Below are 8,801 nucleotides of genomic sequence, written 5' to 3' on the forward strand. Positions count from 1 at the left end.
TCATTATATTAGACATTAAGATAAATTTGAATCCTTCTAACTAGAGTCTAAAAGATGAGTAAAGACAGGCAAGTGAATAAAAGCTCACTACCCAAATAATGGGTTTAGCTACTAGTAGGGTATAAAGTGCCAGTGCCTTAGAAGGCATAAAATCCATTGTGATAAAACCATAGAGAGAAGAGAAAACTAGTGCACTTTAAGGAAGCATGTGCATGTGTGTATGTGACAGCTGTACAGGTATGTATGTATGTACGTGTAGGCAGGGAGTACTCCCTAACTAAGGAGGGAGGGACAGTGAGTTGTAAACCAAACAGTGGACTCCATGAGGAAGAAGGAGATTCTTCTCGCAGATTCCAAGGCTCATGATAGATACCATCCAACCTAAATTTCAACCACAAATTCATTTCATAAGTGAAATAATTAATTCAAAAGTAATTCCCATTTTAATGTTCCTTCTGCAACATGGATATAGGCATTTTTAAGGATCTTAAGATAATAAGCATAATAATTATTATAATAGCTATAATTTGTGAAGTATTTGCTATGCCCAAGTACAGCATTAACATCTTTATGCAGCAGAAATGACAGAAAAATCATGTAAGGGATGTGTGGGGAAATAAAACATCCTGGATTCCTCATTGTTCCTATAAAAAGTCCAAGCCTCCTGCAACAAAGGAACAAATTCACTATAAAATTAGAGAATCTATTCTTTCTTTTCTCCTAGAAACAAGTTCATATACGACAGGATTATATCTGTGGCCATTTGTTTTCCTAATGATGGTACTAAACTGCCCTTATCCAAAAGAATAAGACTTACCTCCTCCAAAGCCAAAAGGTTACTTCCTAGGGTAGGAATGTCTAAGTACTGGGGACTATTGCTAGGTATTCACATTTCAGGGACAAATGAGACCCAGGATTTAGAGACATTTCTCAGTTTGAAATATACAAAACTATCTGACTTCCAGAGAGATTTTATTTACATTCCATTATGGTTATGAATCAGGTCCATCATGTTCCCAAGGATATTTTTCAGGAAGAGAGGAGACAGATAGCTCCTTACCCCTTGATAAGTAGAGAAAACAATGTTTTTTTTCACAGTCTTTACTTACAGACAGTTTGGCTACTTGAGTAGAACAACTGACCTCGCTTTCATCATGTTACCATAAATTTAAAGCTGGGGCCAGGGGTAGAGGCAGTGCCTTTATTATTAATAAAAATCTGTCACTGATACAAACACCCAAGTGATGATTCAGAATAAAATTAATAAAGATTAATATTAAAAATCCCAAACCCAATATCGTGTAACAGCATAGGCAGTTCTAAAAAGTCAGGTGTACAATATAATAACTTACTGTGTGTCTGTCTACATTTCATTATCTCTGTTCTAATAACTAAGCCTGCCACAAAACTTTAATTTTGATTTTTAAATTTAGGCCTTCAATGATTTCTCACTCTGTTTTCTGTAAAAGTCTATGTAATATTAAGGCATCAAGGGCAGTATGTGTATGATCCTTGTTCATTTTTCTGCAGAGATCTTAGGGACACATAACTTGAATACATTCCCTCCACATGGCTGTCAAACATAAATTGTTATTGGAGCAGGTCCTAAATGCACTTTATGGTGATGTCCCTTGCTAAACTGATTCCCATCTCAGTTATGAGGCGTAACATAGCATCTGAAACTTTAGTTCCATCATCCTACTGTGCTTATTATGGGCTTCCTAACTTGATGAATTGAATGTGAGGAAGGTCAATAATTGGTACTCCTACTCAATTTTTAAAGAATTAAGAGACAGAAACTAGTTAGCTTATTGGGAAATCCAAATATTACCTTTGCATCTGATTAAAGCAGGTAGTGGAGAGTACAGTTTATCTCTAATGTGTTTTCTGGTACTGAATCCAAAAGTATGCTGCTTCCTTCTTAGCAGTAGTATGGGACATATGCTTCCCTCATCAAAGTACTATGGGGACAGGCCTTTCTCACCCTTGGAAATGGGAGAGCAGATTATCTTCCTGAAGACAGTTCAATCCCAAGAACAACTGGAGAAAAAGGAGCTCCTTGTTTCTTCTTCTCAAGTCAATAATCAAATAATCCCCTGAACCACTCCGGTAGAAGTTAGGGTGAGAGGCCAGACATGTTATGACAAGGGATCTTACACATAAAGGAAACATCAGAAGTGGGGAGGAAGCATTCTAAAATCCTTCCCACACACCAATATTCTCTAGCATTCTGTTCTCCTCAACTACTGGGCTTGATCAGTAAGCTTCAGCTCAGCCAGGGGAGTGGCATTCCCCTGAAAAAGGAATCAGTAACCTATCAAGACATTCCTGCTTCCACCACTGAGTCACCCATTCCACCAATGACTTGGGGTATCCTTCTGGAACTACTGGTGGCAGTTTAGATTTTTGAGCCCAGAGTCCTCCAAAACAGGTAAAAAATAAATAAATAAATAAATAAAAATAAATTAAATCTGTAATAATTCTATATAAAAAGCTGAAAATCTATTACCAGTTCTATTTCTTATCCCAAATTGTGACTAGCATATTATTCAACATTTCTATCAGAGGCCCTATAATTATAGCAAATGGCTTAAATTCTAAGAATAAAATTCTGACATTGTAGAGGTATCCCAAATTTGAAAATAACCTCTTTAAATTATTAAATTCCAAAGAAGAATTTAAAGTCCAAAGATTAGGTCACCTTGAAAGTTCATACAGAAAAAATTCTAAGATTCAAAAGAATTAAAGTCTATGGTCAAATTTCCATGCCTTTGTGAGCTGCAGCTTTAAGCTGTTAAAATCAGACTATTAGGAGAAAGTCCAAAACACACGTTGACGAATTTCTTCTACTTCCTCTCAGAGGCATTTTCAATGCCTGAAGTGAGTATGAATCCAGGAATTCATAAATTATATCAGGTCAAAGACAGGATTTCACCAGCTACGTTTTAAAGAGTCCAAAGAATTGTCATCTGGAAAAAGATAAAGCTGAATCTATATCATACTCCATGACCACTGATAAACTCAAAAAGAATCAATGATTTAAACGTATAAAAGAAAAAAACTGCAGCCATGAGAGTCCAAAAGAAAACATAATTTCTTTACAGATTTGGAGAAAGACGCTTCTAAATATGACTCAAAACTCACAAAATAAAATATTGATATATTTCACTACACTAAAAAAAATAAGCAGGATCAGAAAACAAATCACTGGCATGGGAAAAAAAAATCAGAAACTCACATCACAAGCAAAATGTCCATCTCCCTCATATAATAACAGCAGCTAGATATCAAACAGAAACAAAACACTGAAAGTTCCCTAGAAAATGGGCAAAGGAGAGCCAGTTCACAGAATAAAGAAATTCAAGTGGCCCTTAAACAAATGGAAAGATATTTAATTCATTCATATATAATTATTAAATAATACAAATTAAAACAATGCTGAAGTAATATTTTTCATCTATGAGACTGGCAAAAATCTAAACATTTCATAATACTCAGTTGACAAGGCTAAGAAGAAGCATATTGTAAGCAGAATGCAAAATGGTAAGAAATGTATGGAATTTGGCAATATATAAACAATGTTACATATGCATTTATCTTTTGATCCAACAATTCAAGTTCTGAGAATTTATACTAGATATACACTTAGCAAAAATGACAAGTACATACATTTATTTATTACCACAATACTATTCTTTTTTTTTTTTTTTGTCTTTTTTGCCATTTCTTGGGCCGCTCCTGTGGCATATGGAGGTTCCCAGGCTAGGGGTCTAATCGGAGCTGTAGCCACTGGCCTACACCACAGCCACAGCAACGCAGGATCTGAGCCGCATCTGCAACCTACACCACAGCTCTGCAACCTACACCACAGCTCATGACAACGCCGGATCGTTAAGCCACTGAGCAAGGGCAGGGACCGAACCCGCAACCTCATGGTTCCTAGTCAAATTCGTTAACCACTGAGCCATGACAGGAACTCCCACAATACTATTCTTAATCACAAAAGAATGGAAATCGCCCAAGTGTCCATCAACAGGGGCCTATTTAAACAAACTATGATACATCCACATAACAAAGTATTAATACTACAGCTCTATTAATATTTTATACAATGAGAAAGAACGAGAGACTCTACATATTGATATGAAAATGTTTCCAGAATATGCAATTCAGAGAAAAAAGGTGCAGAACAATGTATAAAATTTGATTTCTTTTGAAGAGAAAAGGAAAAATTAAATATATATATTCATATTTGCATGAATCTGCCTTTTAAAAACGACACAGGAGGCATACATAATATAGGACCTACTAAAGAGTTTATCAAATTAGACTCAAATCAGACTGCCTGGGTCTGTCTTCTACTTACAAATCAGTTAAACTCTTTATGTTTATCTATAAAATGGGAATTAAAGGAATTCTTACCTCATAGGATTGACACAAAATAAATGAGTTAATATTTGCAAAGTACATAGGACAGAATTGGGCATTTACTAAGTGTTATAGAAATGTTTGATAAACAACTAAATAAAACTTGCAAAGGATAGGTTAGAAATAAGATTTATTACTGCATATTTTTTTAAGATCACCTCAGTTTGTGAACTATTCATTTTTGAGTATTGGATGTATGATTCAATACATCCAATACTCAAACAATAGTAAATTAATACATAACCTTAAAACTGGCCCCTCAGCTGAGAAAAGTAAATACAAGACATTCCCAGGTTCTAGAGTCTATATCCCCCCAAACACTGTGTTCTCAGAAACCAGAATTGACTATCAACCATCTAAAGGAAGGGACCTGGAAATATTCTTGGTTTCAGCTTCATCAGGATGCTTATTTGTATGACTAGCACAGATTCCAGAAAACATCTATTAATACATTAATTCTGACCCTATGGATTCATCATATCTGGGAGCAGGATACACTTAGCATAGCATTCCCTTTCTTAAAGAATGATATTTGAGACACCCCTGACTTCCAGGAAAGCTTAAACATTTGCAATAAGATCATCACATTTTATTTGAAGTACAATTTTTTCCTCTGCAACATATTATAAAAACCTCTTCATTTCCTTTTACTCCTTTAATCCCAGTTTCTGGCACTCTGGTATTACTGGAAGTAGAGAGACTATCTTAGGAAACAGGGCCTACTATCTCCAGTAAGCAGATATTTCCCGTCCTATACCACAGTGGCTCTTTCCATTACCTCTTAGTATGAACAGAAGTTGGTGCAATGTGCCTCTCAGGGAGGGCTTCTTTCTTATCCCGTTTGTTTTGGCTGGAAAATCACTCTCAACAGATTCCCGAAATGAAGTTGCAATTGATGCTTCTGAAGCCTGAGACCCTAGGGGACCACTGAGAACTAATACCCCTTCCATGTTCTCCTGCAGGCAGTGTCTTTCCTCAGTGAATTGTTCATACCTTGAATAGCATTCTTTTCTGTTACACATTTTTCTGCAGCAACAAAATATGCCTCTACTTTTTATTTTATTCTGTCCTCCTACACCTTTCAGAAAGTTTTAACTTTTTAACACTTTAACCTGCTTATTAATTTGATTTCCTCTCCAAAATAAAAAGGATTATTGCTATTTGCTGGAAATGAATACTTGCCTTCCTTTTAAGTCTTTTCTAGATATTAAGGTTTTTTTCTATTTTCCCCCTATTTTTTAAATTCCAGAATCATTCCTACCATCAGAGACAAAATCACTAAATTACTAAAAGCATCTAATATTTAAACAAATCTCTTCTCCTCCACTTCCCTGAGATAGATAATTCCACGAAAAAAACTTTTCTCCCAACAGACTGATATCAAGCCCATCTAAGCTTAAACTTAACTCATGTTCTCACCTTGCTCCTTTCAATATGCCTTATCTTGCTGAGCCTTGTCTTGAGTCCTAATTCTTTTTTTTTAATTCTCTTTGAAGTATAGTTGATTTACAATGTTGTGTTAGTTTCAAGTGTACAGCAACGTGATTGAGTTACACATACATATATATCTATTTTTTTCACATTGTTTTCTGCTAGAGGTTTATTACAGAATGTTGAGTATTTTAGTCCTAATTATTGAACATGCTCCTTCAAGGCACAAGCTATATCTCTACAAACCTACAAGGACTACATTACCTGAAAAATCACCTAATAATACTTTTCATATTCTACAGATCTTCCTAGATCTCTCATTCTTAAAGATTCTGTTCTCATGCAGTTTATACCATTTCTTATCTGTGATCTCTCCATAGTTTCCTGCTTCTTAACTCTCTTTGAAGGAGTCATTCCATTTTAAGATCTTACCTCTTTCTCCTTTTGATTAATTTGGGACCTGGGACCCCATCTCAGTCTAGTAACAGCTAACACCTCTCCCTTTTCCAAGATTCCGTCGCACAGTACTTAGATCCCCTTGAATCCTCATTTCTCTCTTATAGATGTCTATTTGAACTTCAAAGTGTTTTCTACATCATTTTTTCAATTCACTCCTTAATTTCTCAAGTTTTTTCTTCTAAAAAAAATTTATTTTCCTCCAGCTTATTTTTTTGTTTGTTTCCAGTCTTCCATTGTTCTATTATAACCCGAAGTATAAGTTTTAAATTACACTAACACCTGAAATTCCTAAGAAAAATCAAGGATTACAACTAAAGCACTCCAAACACCAGCTTTTTTGACTTGCCATTGTTTTTGCATTTTTTTGACTAGCCATTGTTTTTGCAATAATTTTATGGAACCGTTTCTTATCCTGAATTTTAGAAGAAGATATATGTTCTTTAGAGTAAGGTCCCCAATTTTTTTTTTTTATTTTGATAGCCATCAATCTCCTGTGGGTCGAGTCACAATTTGAATCTCAGCAGTGAAAAGTTATGGTCAGACTGTATGAAATTACCAAATTCAGAGTCACTTGCTATCAAAAGATGGGAGCAACCTTTAAGTGTACCGACAAGTCACATGACTCCTAGATTTGCCCCTCTAACATTCCCTCTTGACTCTGAAAGGGATTCAAAACAATATAAAAGATCAAAAAATTTCAACAGACTTTCTCTGCCACTAACCTAAGCTTGGCACTAAGTATGTCCTGTAGGTACTGCTGGAAATAGTAAAACACATTGAGACCTAAAAAAGGATAGTACATGAAAAGACTCTCTATAATAAAACCCTCAACTCAGGCAAGGCTATTTATAAAATAATCAGGTGTGCAGAGTTTAAGGTCATGTCGTTACCACTATTTGGCTAGGATATATTTTAAAAGGACATTTCTGGAAGTCTCTAAGTTCCCATTGTGGCTTAATGGTAACAAGCCCCACTAGCATCCATGACGATGCGGGTTCTATCCTTTGCTCAGTGGGCTAAAGTATCCGTCAGTGCTGAGCTGTGATGTAGGTCGCCGATGCGGCTACGCCACATGCTGTGGCTATGGTGTAGGCCAGCAACTGTAGCTCCAATACCACCCCTAGCCAGGGAACCTCCATATGCTGTAGATACAGCCCTTAAAAAAAAAAAAATGGGTGTCTCAGTAGTCCTGGTCAGATTTTGCTTGCTGAGTCTCTCAAATGCCTGCCTTTGTTTACAAAGACTGCAGACTTTCCTCATGAGAAATGAGTGTTTGCTTATATAAAAACAGCCACTCGTCTATAGATAAAACCGCCATAAGCTGCAACAACCCACTACAGAGAATATGTGGTCAATACCTAGTCCAATACTGTCAAAGTTTAACACCTCCCACTGCCGCCATGCCATAAGCATGCCCGAAGTTTTACTCCATAAACACTCCACAACACAGAATTCTCTTTTTACGCTTTCTCTTTATACCCACTCTATATCCTAGATGTTGGAGTGTGAAAGGGTCCCTGGAAAGAAATGAAAAAAAAAAAAAAAAGCAAGAAAATCAAAATATATCCTTACAACTTGCTAATAAACATGTTTAAGACTGTGGCTTACAACAGCAGACTTACTCATACGGAACTCCAGAATTAGACTTACCAAGGACAGACAAACGGCAGCCAACAGAAGAGAACGCAGAGGCAAATTCTGGACCTATCAACCTTACCGCCCGGAGAGGAGGAGTAAAATTGTGCACTTTAGGAACTGCTCCTCCCTAAGAGGAAAGGAAGGGGCGGGTCACACACGCCGACTTCCGCTTTCGGAACTGACCAATCAGATAGCTGATTTCCCCCTCCAGGGAGGAAGAAAAAGAGAAGCGTTACCCTTAGCCGCGTTTTTTATATGTCCCTCCAACTGAAGGAAACAGCTTTGGGACAAGGTGTTCCCGTTCCTCAACATAATGCAGTCTCTGCAGTCAGGATCTTTTCCTTCCTTGTTACTGCAGTCTTTTAACAAATTTACTGGTTCTATTACATCTTAAGCCCACTTGGTTACAAAGAAATTTTGAGATTTCCTGTAACCACAGTGTGAACTACAAATCCTATAGTGTATCTGACCTCTCCTAAGCAGTCCAGGTTAATTATGATAACCATGTAACTAATCTGCTTTACAAATTAGGACTCGAAAGGAAAGGGGGACAATAAAATTAAATTTTTTTGAGATTTTGTATTTGTGAATTTATAAAGAACACAATTCAAAATTCATTTTGTAAGAAAATTATTTATAAAAAATCACTATAAGCAAAAACTTTAAATTATCTTCATTATAATATGCACATTATTTTTTTATATATAATGATTTTTTTTTCCATTATAGCTGGTTTACAGTGTTTTGTCAATTTTCTACCTTACGGCATGGTGACCCAGTTACACATACATGTATACATTGTTTTTTTCTCACATTATCATGCTCCATCATAAGTGACCAGACAT

General features: G+C 36.1%; 1 protein-coding gene across 3 annotated transcripts in view; it reads right to left on the reverse strand.

Annotated features, from left to right (window-relative positions):
- COX7B2 (cytochrome c oxidase subunit 7B2) overlaps positions 1-8,124 on the reverse strand; it is a 358,064-nt gene extending 349,940 nt beyond the window's left edge. For 2 of the 3 annotated variants that reach the window (XR_014812380.1, XM_021101167.2), the window contains exon 1: positions 7,969-8,085. The gene's annotated coding sequence lies outside the window, so the exon portion shown is untranslated. Of the gene's footprint in view, positions 1-7,968 lie in introns of all 3 variants that reach the window. The other variant, XR_014812379.1, reaches the window with a different exon arrangement.
- Between the last annotated feature and the right edge of the window lie 677 nt (positions 8,125-8,801).

The sequence above is a fragment of the Sus scrofa genome, chromosome 8 (assembly GCF_054392235.1).
Source record: "Sus scrofa isolate SSC_HxYL_T2T_F1_AM1 chromosome 8, Sscrofa_HxYL_maternal_Yorkshire_Landrace_v2.0, whole genome shotgun sequence".
NCBI classification, from domain to species: Eukaryota; Metazoa; Chordata; class Mammalia; order Artiodactyla; family Suidae; genus Sus; species Sus scrofa.